The sequence below is a fragment of the Falco rusticolus genome, chromosome 7 (assembly GCF_015220075.1).
Source record: "Falco rusticolus isolate bFalRus1 chromosome 7, bFalRus1.pri, whole genome shotgun sequence".
NCBI classification, from domain to species: Eukaryota; Metazoa; Chordata; class Aves; order Falconiformes; family Falconidae; genus Falco; species Falco rusticolus.
Window position 1 is genome coordinate 50908016 of NC_051193.1, and position 9216 is coordinate 50917231.

The 9216-nt window shown below is 47.6% G+C and overlaps 1 protein-coding gene across 3 annotated transcripts in view; it reads right to left on the reverse strand.

The window, feature by feature from the left end:
• RGS6 (regulator of G protein signaling 6) overlaps positions 1-7866 on the reverse strand; it is a 280436-nt gene extending 272570 nt beyond the window's left edge. For 2 of the 3 annotated variants that reach the window (XM_037395325.1, XM_037395324.1), the window contains exon 1: positions 7566-7866. The gene's annotated coding sequence lies outside the window, so the exon portion shown is untranslated. The remainder of the gene's footprint in view (positions 1-7565) is intronic. The other variant, XM_037395323.1, reaches the window with a different exon arrangement.
• Between the last annotated feature and the right edge of the window lie 1350 nt (positions 7867-9216).

The window sequence follows — 9216 nt, forward strand, 5'->3', positions numbered from 1 at the left end:
TACATTGGGTTTGGCTCCCTACTTCTTACCCATTCCTCCAGCAATCTCCCAATAGGTTCTGCAACACCATACAGCCTCTCAACATGTCCCAAGGCATGTGATATATAACCTCATATTTCTGGTGGGGTGCAGAACCACCTTGCTTTTTTTTTTTTCAACACTGTAGTTGGAAAAAACATACATAACAATCGTTGTATCTTCAGCCCACAGAGGTACCACCTGGTGGCCAGAGGACACCTCTCTGTCCAAGGATACACACTATCGACACAGCCATCTTTTAGGCAGAGCTAGCTCTCAAACACGAGGCGATCCAAGTGACTTGGCCTCCTGCAGGCAGACGCAGTCTACAAGTTTAAACTCAGCCCACTGTGTAATCTAATGTGAGCAGCTGGTTTCCTTAGGTACTCTCCAATCACTTGCTGCCCCCAGTTATTCATGTCCTTTAATAAAACAAGTAAATATTCAGTGTGGTGGTCTAAGCAGGACATTGTTAACCAGGGGTCACCAAGGCCTTGCACCACCTCCAAAAGAGGGAATTCTCTGTGGCCTTGACCAGTTTTCTCTCCAACTGTGACAACTGTGGCAGTACTCACCCTGCACATAACTATACAACAGGCAACACCACTAAGGATAGACGGTTCCAGTTGTGCTATCCACAGGTGACCTGTCTCAATCACCTGGCAAATGATCAGACTAATTCTTGATAAACTATGGCAGTTGATTACTTTCCTCCTCTTTCTCCAGGGAGGCATACCATTCCAATTCTACATATTTCTAAATCTGCAGATATTTGTAGCTATTTTAGGTTGCTGAAAATACTGGCTGCAACTGGATGTCACATCCAGGAAAGTGAGGAGTGGAAGCCAAGATAAAGTAACTTTTCTTGGCATCTGACACTGACTAGGTCCCAAGTTCTTTCATGTCTGTTTAGAGGCATTGGGGGGTTTTTTGTTTTGGTTTTGTTTGTTTTTGTTTTTTTAATTAGAGTGCAATATATACAACCTGTTTTCTGGTCTATCAAGCCAAGGTGTGCTGGAAGCCTTGCTGACTTAAATGAAGATCTTTCCCACTTCCAGAGTTTTCAATCTATTATTTGACAGATAGGTGAACAAGGAGAACAAGACAACCAAAAGGAAAAATGGAATGGGGATGCATAGTAGTGAATATTGAGACATGAATTGCTTATCAATAAGGCAGATTTTTCCCTTTTGAAATCCATTGTTAAAATGGGCACTTGCATACCAAATTTACTTTTAATGGACCAGGATGAGGTTATACGCAGAAAGAAACTGTCTCCAATACACCCATCCTTCTTCCAAAGAATTCAGAACAAAATGCAGTATCCACCTGCAATCAATCTACCTTTCCAATAAAATAATACTGCTGTGCGTGCAAGCGCTCTTGGAAAGGCTCCGAGCCAACTCACTGTTACCAAGGTTAGCTACAAAGAATGTAACAGCAAATGTAAGCTGAATATTTAACCGAAACAAACGTCAGTGCTCTATGAATTTACAAATGCAAAGAGATAGCTATAGCCCAGCTTTGAATGTCATCTGAATTGGCGATCCCAAACTACTACAGTATTTATAAAGTTCTATCAGTCTGCAAGAAGCACTTGCAAAGGAGAGAGCTGAAGCTGTTATTTCATTGTTTTGCAAGAACGCCAACTTGCTGGCCAGAATCATTCCCTGTGGAAAACGAGTAACTGCATGGATAATACAGAAGTTGAGGGTAGACTTCTAATCCCTTCTCCAACATAAATCCTTTGAAAAATCCTCTTCCTTGGATCAGTTAACGGTGTGCTAAGAGCATACTGTCTATGAAGCTGATCCATCAAATACACCATCTCTGAAAGTGACTTGTTCTTTATTCACCAGAGAAAAAACAGAATGCAACAGTAAGCTGCTTCTGGGGGAAGGACTGCACTTTCTATTTTACACTGTATCCAATTAGTTGAAAACAACTGAAGAAGATTGATGGAAGGAGAAAATTGAATGCAAAGAAGCAGCACAAACTAAAGGATGCTGTAATGTAGGCTGACAAGAAAATCAAAATATTAAAATAAAAAATATATAGGTCCCAGTACCTGTTGGATTCCAAATTCAGAATTGGTACACCTAAACTACCTGTTCCAAACAGTAGCTTGCTGAAATGAAGTTCCCTTCAAGTCCAATGCAAGATTGATATAACAACCAATCCACCCCTGCATTGATCAATGACTGCACTGTCATTTAAAACACTTCAGAGTGCTGAGAGTTCTTGCTGGTTGTTCATTCTCAAGAGGAAAGAAAATTCCAAGTACCCTACAATCAAATAAAATGGGAAATTTGCTACCCACAAGAACAGGTGCTTTTGAACATGTGGCACTGTGCAACACCCCTGATGCAAATGAACACAATTGGTTGCATCCCATGTTCTTCAAAGACATGATGCAATGTACCATGATTTCACTGCCGTGCTGTTCATCACAACAACACACAGCCTTTTCAGATGCAAATTACGTTCAAATCACTTCAGTGATTGCAATATAAAAAGTATCTAAGTCACTCCTGAATCAGGTAGCTTAAGTTCACAAACCCACACAGTTCAGCAGAGTCAACAAATCCCACCGCAGTGGTTCATCTACCCTGAACTCTACAAAGCCATAACTGGACTACTACAAATACCAATATATGCTAGGTACCTTATAAATACTAATATACTTTAATACTGCTGCTGTTACACTATATTGCTATAAAGACAGTTCCTTTAATTGAGCTAATACATGTCTACGCCAGACTGCTGTTACACTAGCAAAGACATAATCTGAAACTAATTGCTCATCCATGACAGAGGCAAATATTATTTTCTTTTACAAAATGATAAACTAAATCACAATGAAATTAAGTGACTTCCCACATTCACATAATGGATGACAGAGCAATAAATTGAACATACAAGCCCTGACTTTCAAACCATTAGTTATCATTTGCTCAACACACATCCCCATAGCATAGTAGGTCTGTAGTAATCAATCTGAAAAGCTTTTAACTACCTTGCGAACCTTTCACCACTGATGCCAGGTTCTATACAGTGAAAAAGACAAAATATCATCCCTTTCCACTGTGATGATGTTTGTAACATGTACTTGAAGATTGCTGGCAAAAATACAGCACCAATTCCTCTTCACTGCTTTAACTATCTCATGGTCCCCACCACCCACATGTAGTAGTGCAGTACCTGTGCCTTACACTGCTACTGAGTCCAGGAACAGACAGCTGTTTCCAGCATGACAATGCAGAGCTCTTGGGATGTCAAAACCTTCTTGCTCACTGAAATTTTAACCTACCTCTCTTTCTTTCTCTCTCCACCATTCTTTGCCACCAGCTACAGAGACGTTAAAAAAATAGTATGAGATCTGATGTAACACAAGTGGGTAGCAGCAGTCTCTCTTGACTCCACAATCTTTCTAGAGCTTGACAACCAATGAGGAAAATATAAATTAGCTCTTCTTTCTTGCTCCTCCTCACAGATAGAGCACAACAGCAGAAATTAGCTCATTCCCCAGTCACCACAATATGCTATTACTCCAGCTGGAAACAGTAAGTGAAAACATAGAAGAGTCATTTCATGGTAAAATTTATATAGATTAAGAAAGCACTGCAGATTCTCTAACGTTAATATCATCCTTTAAAAACTTTAAAAGTCACTATATCACTGAAGGAAAATTGTAATCAAAGAGTTTTGAACTCTCCCCGATACATCTACTACTACCTTTTCAACGGTATAAAGATACACCAGATTTTTCAAAGTACTTCAGACTGTGTGCACTCTAGCCACCTCTAAACCGCCATAAATCCACCACCACCACATGAGCAGCATTTTCCACAGTCACTAAACAGAAAGTTAAGAAATGAGGAGTGGAGGCAGAAATTTGCGGGGGGAGGGAAAAAAAAAAAAGTTAAGAGATGTCGGAACATAGTAATTTAGCTCCAAACATTAAGACAGATGTTCAACTATATGCAAGTGCTCAGAGAAGCAAACAGGAAATTTTGTAGCCTGAGGAAGTCAAACGTGTAACTCCACAGGAGCCAGGTGACTGACTCATCCAGATGCTGCTAAAAACCCAAGGTGGTACCCATCACCACCCGCAGGCACCTTAAGTGTTTCTGAAACGTGCTTGGCCAGCACAGCTCTGGTCAGCTTTCCACTCATATGTGGACAGAGCCGCAAGCGTTCAGGGTTAAAAGTACTACTACACCTTCAATATAACACAGGGCCATGATATCTTCCTTCTATCTTGTTTTATACTTCAGATGGCAGAGCGCTGTCTTGTGCCACATTGGTGACAGCAGTTCAAAGACCGACATGAAGAAACACCCTTCTAAATCATGAACATTCTTATTGTACCCAGGTTTTCTTTGCAATTATAATATTGTGGTATGAATTAACATAGATAATAATGCAGTTGAGAAGAAGCTGAGAGGAGTCCCATAAGGAACCAGGAGCATTTCGGTTCTGGCAACTAGATGCAATATTTGTATCCTGAAACAGTCCGAAGCTGCTCAGTGGACCTGTTTGTTCATACAATCACCCTTCTAGAGAGCCCAGATCGCTTGCAGAAACGCGACTGAAGCTCCAGGTGATGAGCACACACAACACAACTGATCATAAGGGCAAAACTGCACTCTTGTAACGCTGGACATGGAAAAAGCAGCTTGCCCTCGTTCTGCTGCCACTTTTACAGCTGCAGGGTTTGATTTAGATATCAAGAGTATCTCTGACCAGAGCCTCCACGTTAGTTATCCCTTATTTTTGCAGAGCTGGAGACTCATATTGTTATTGAGGACAGTAAAAAAGATAATCACCCCACAACATCCTAGGATGCCTGAGCCACAGCACTGCGAGATTCAGAAGTTTCACCACAGACTAGCATAGCATCCTAACATACCATGTTAAGATGACACACTGCAGCTATTTTGTCTTCCTTCTACTCCACACACAGCAGCTTCTCTTTCCGTGCCATCTGCTAGTTTGCTGCAGTCTGCTGGGACAGGACTGCCCTCTCCTTTTGTCCCCTTCTTGGCTGCTCAAAGGGAGGACAACAGATCCTAGCATTGCCTGTCCATACACTCAGCTTTCCTCCAGCTGCCTCAGAAACATGAACCAAAACACAGTTACTCCCATGAATGAACAGTGCTCTGCTCTCCTCTGTCGTATCAGTGTGCTCCACCAGAATTACAGGCTAGGTACTGCAACACCTTGTAAGTGGTTAGCAAGGAGGCAATTGCTGCTTTAAGAGGACATGCTTTTTCCTCTTATCCTCACGTGTTATTGATTAAAAAGGTATCTGCACTACCTGCTTCACAGGAACGATCAGAGAGAAACTAAGGCAAGCGGTGTTGATAATGACTATACGCAGCTCGTTATCATGCCCTTTCTTAGAAGGGCAGGGTAGTAAGAAGAAACCAGAAAAATCAGTCAGGTAGGTGAACAGCAATCTTCAAACATCTATTACTACAAATGTCAGTATGAGATATGTAGCAAATAAGTATTTCTCTTTCTGACCACTACTACAATTCAAAACAGGAAAAATAAAGGCTATCTAAACTCCACCACACTTGTAACCAGTTAGGAAAGAAACTGGAATGTTTGACATTAATTATTCTATTAGTCAGGTCGTTAGAAAAAGGAACAGCTCATCTGAAAATGAAGTCAATACTGGCTGAGTCTAAACAGTTTCTTCAGCATTTAACACACACATCCAAGCAATGAACACTATTATTCTGTGCTTGTAACCATATGCCCCCAAGTCAATAACTGCTCTTCAACATCTGACCTCTTTTTTAAAGCAGATTTACAAGAAAATATAGTGAAACTGCTCCCAGTCAGCTGGTGAGAAAGTATTACAGCTCATAACCACACAGCAAAAAAAATCGCTAGTTCTTGCAATATGCAAGATGAGAACAAATCTGGCATTGGGGGGGGGGGGGGGGGTGGCGAAGGGAAAGAAAGAAATGGATGATAGGAAGTGTACACAGCCTTCCACTTAAAAACAAAGCCAAATCAGCCTTGAAGAATATTTACGATGATAACAAATGCCTTAAATCCCCAAAGCTTTGAACTACAGTTAATCTCTTTCATTATGTTCTTCAGCAAGCAATTACAAATAACACTATACATTTACAAAGTGCTTTTCCCACTCACAGCTCTGAAAGCACTTCCCCCAGAAACACACAAACACAAATCAAACGTAGCTTTCTTTGAGGTGGGAAGCCAGCAATATACAGTTTAACACACCAACACAAAGGTGAATTTTACAGCATGGCTTTATTTATCAAAGACACATTTTCCTGTTTTCCGAGCCCTACACACCGGTAAGTCAGCAAATAAAAATCAATCAAAAGCAATCACACATATCTTTAATTTCAGGGAAGAGCTGGGAAGTGTCATGCTGCTCTTGTAGCACACAGGCTACCCCTGGATGCCGTTCTGGCAAGCCCCTCGCCGGCTGAAGCAAGCCCCAACTTACCTAGGCTGTCCCAGCCGGGGCTGCGCCCGGCAGCCAGCGCAGTGCCGGGGCAGGCAGGGCGGCAGGAGCAGAGCCACAGGCGCAGCCAGCTCCTCGGAGCAGCGGCTCTGACTGCTGCTGCGTCTGCACCGTACGAGCAGCAGCATGCCGTTCTCTAAACAAAAATCTGCATCTTCCTCGGAAAAAAACCACTGGAAGCTCCTTGCTGGCCCCACAACCTATTCCTCTATTTATGCTGTCGCAGCTAGTGACTAAGGAGATGCTTTTAGTGTCACAGGAGATTAAGGCTCTGGGAGGAGAGTGCCTGACAGCTTTACTCTCGCACACGGTCCGTCTTCGAGCTAACGCACTTTGTTGGGGGATGAAAGTGTACTATTGCCACACACCACCCAACTGAAACTGCTCCCAAGTTTTCCCACGAGACACCAGCTCCCCCCTCAAGCCGTACCCCAGCGCTCGCTCCCCCCGTCCTGCTCCGAGGCCTTCCCCCAAAAAGCTCTGCGGCTCCCGGGCACCACCACTCACCCCGCGCCCCCGCCGAGCCCCGGCTCCCCGGGCACAGCCCTTATCCCTGCTGGGACACCGCGTCCCCCGAAGCCCAGCCGAGCCCCGGGGGAACGGCAGCCCCGCACCGCTGCGCGAAGCCAGGCGCCCCCCGCGCCCGGGCCGTGACCCGCCGCCGGGCCCCTGCCGCGGGAAGGCGGACGGCGGCCGGGGCGGGCTGGGGGGACACATGGTCGGAGGGGGGGCACAACCTCCCCCGCCCGCCCGGCGGCGCGGGCCGGTGTATGCAGACGCAGGCACCGGTAACACGCACCGCCGTGCACCTGCCCGCAACTACCAACTCGGAGTAAACCGCCCCCTCGGGGCCGCCCGCGCAGCCCCTCCCGCCGGGCCGGGGCTCCGCTCTCCGCGGCGGGACCGGGACGGGGACCCCGCTGCCAGGACAGAGGCGAGCGGCTCCCGCTCCGCCAAACAAACGCGGATAAAGAGGGAAATAGCGGCGCCGAGCGCAGCCCCTGCCCCAGCCCTGCGCGCAGCCCACTCCCATTACCTTAGCAACCGCGCGCCGCCGTCCCCTGCCGCCCCCCGCCTCGCCTCTCCTCAGGGACGGGGAGGGGCCCGCGCCATGGCGTGAGCCTGCGGGCGGGGCCGGCGGGGCCGGGGCTCTCCGCCGCGCCTCTTCCGAAAGCCTCTCGCTCCCCTCAGCGCCCCGCAGGCTGCGGGGGGACGGCGGCGCAGGCGGCGAGGGCGACGCTGCCGCCAGAGCGCCGCGGACACACCGCGCCCCTCGCCCCCGCCTCGGCCGGCCCCCGCCGCCGCCGGCCGACCCTCCGCCGAGCCCGCGCCGGGCGGGGGCGGTGGCCCGGGCGGGGCCGCGGGAGCGGTGACGGCTCCGGCCCCGCCGCAGCAGCGCCCGCTGTGGGCAGCCCGGGCACACCTCCCCCGCCCGGCACCGGCACCGGCGGAGGCCGCTGCCCCCGGTTTTGAGCCAGTCGCCCTTTGCCGGCGGCGCAGAGAAACTTCGGCTCCTGCCACCCTGGCTGCTGCTGGGCGGCGTGGCGCGGCTCAGAGCCAGGACAGGCCTTGTGAAAACGTCAGGCAAAATTCCTCCATCTGTAACCGTGAAAGCCTTGTCTCTGGGTCATGCCCCTCGGACACCCAGGATTTCCCAGCTGAAGGCTGGGGTCACAAGGAGCCCAGGACTCGGCACACGAGTACCGTCCATGACAGACACCACGGCTCCCACAGAACTGCTTACAGATCCCGCGCTTTGAAGCAAACCTGCCACATGGGCAAAAGCCATTGCTGCTGGCTAGGGTGGAGCTCCCATACGCTAGTTAGGTGTGCAAAGTAGCTTAGATACTCTCCACCCGTTACTCTACTGGACGGGATAAGATTTTTATTCCTTTCTTTTCCCCCCGGAAGGCAAGCCAAGCCCACTGTGCCCAAAGCTGACCCTCAAATCCGAGAGCTGCACTGGGCAGCACTAGGCCAGGCCCTGGACAGCAGGTGTCCACACCCACCTCTGCGCCAAAATTTTCTGCCTTTCCAAGGTTTGGTTTCCACACGTCAGAGTTGTTATTGCAGCTGAAACTCTTCACGGCAAGGCTGCCAACTCCACAGAAGAAAGGCTGCTTTACCAACCTGTATACCATGCCTTAAAGGCCCTTGTGTGGTGTCCCTGTTCCATGTCACCCAAACCAGGCTTGTGTTTGATAAGCCTGCTGATGGACACTGAAAGCTGTCTTCTGCAGGCATGTCTTGTTATGTTAGGGTTGTGGTGTGCATAGCACATTGACTTTCTGCTGATGTCTGGTACACAAAACTGCTGTGATAATTCAAACAATAAATCCTGAAGAAAAAATTATTTCTGGTGCAACTCTGCATCGCTTCTATTTGTACCGCACCTATATCTCCATCTTTACCGTTCTTGGCTTACTCCTTCTTCAGTCTTGCAAATGCTAGGTTCCACCCTGCACAGTTTGCCCATGCTTACTTCTACAAGGTCCTTCATCTTCACAGGCTATGCATTTATTTTTTTGTCACACTCAGAACTGCATCCTAGTGGCCAAATTCTGCAGTTGTGCCTCCGATGAGCTTGTAGACCCTTACTGGACTTCCCAGGTGTTGATTCAATTGATTTGGTTCAGACGACAGCTGTGGGTATTTAAAACCTTCTACAGAAGGTCAAAACGTTCTGA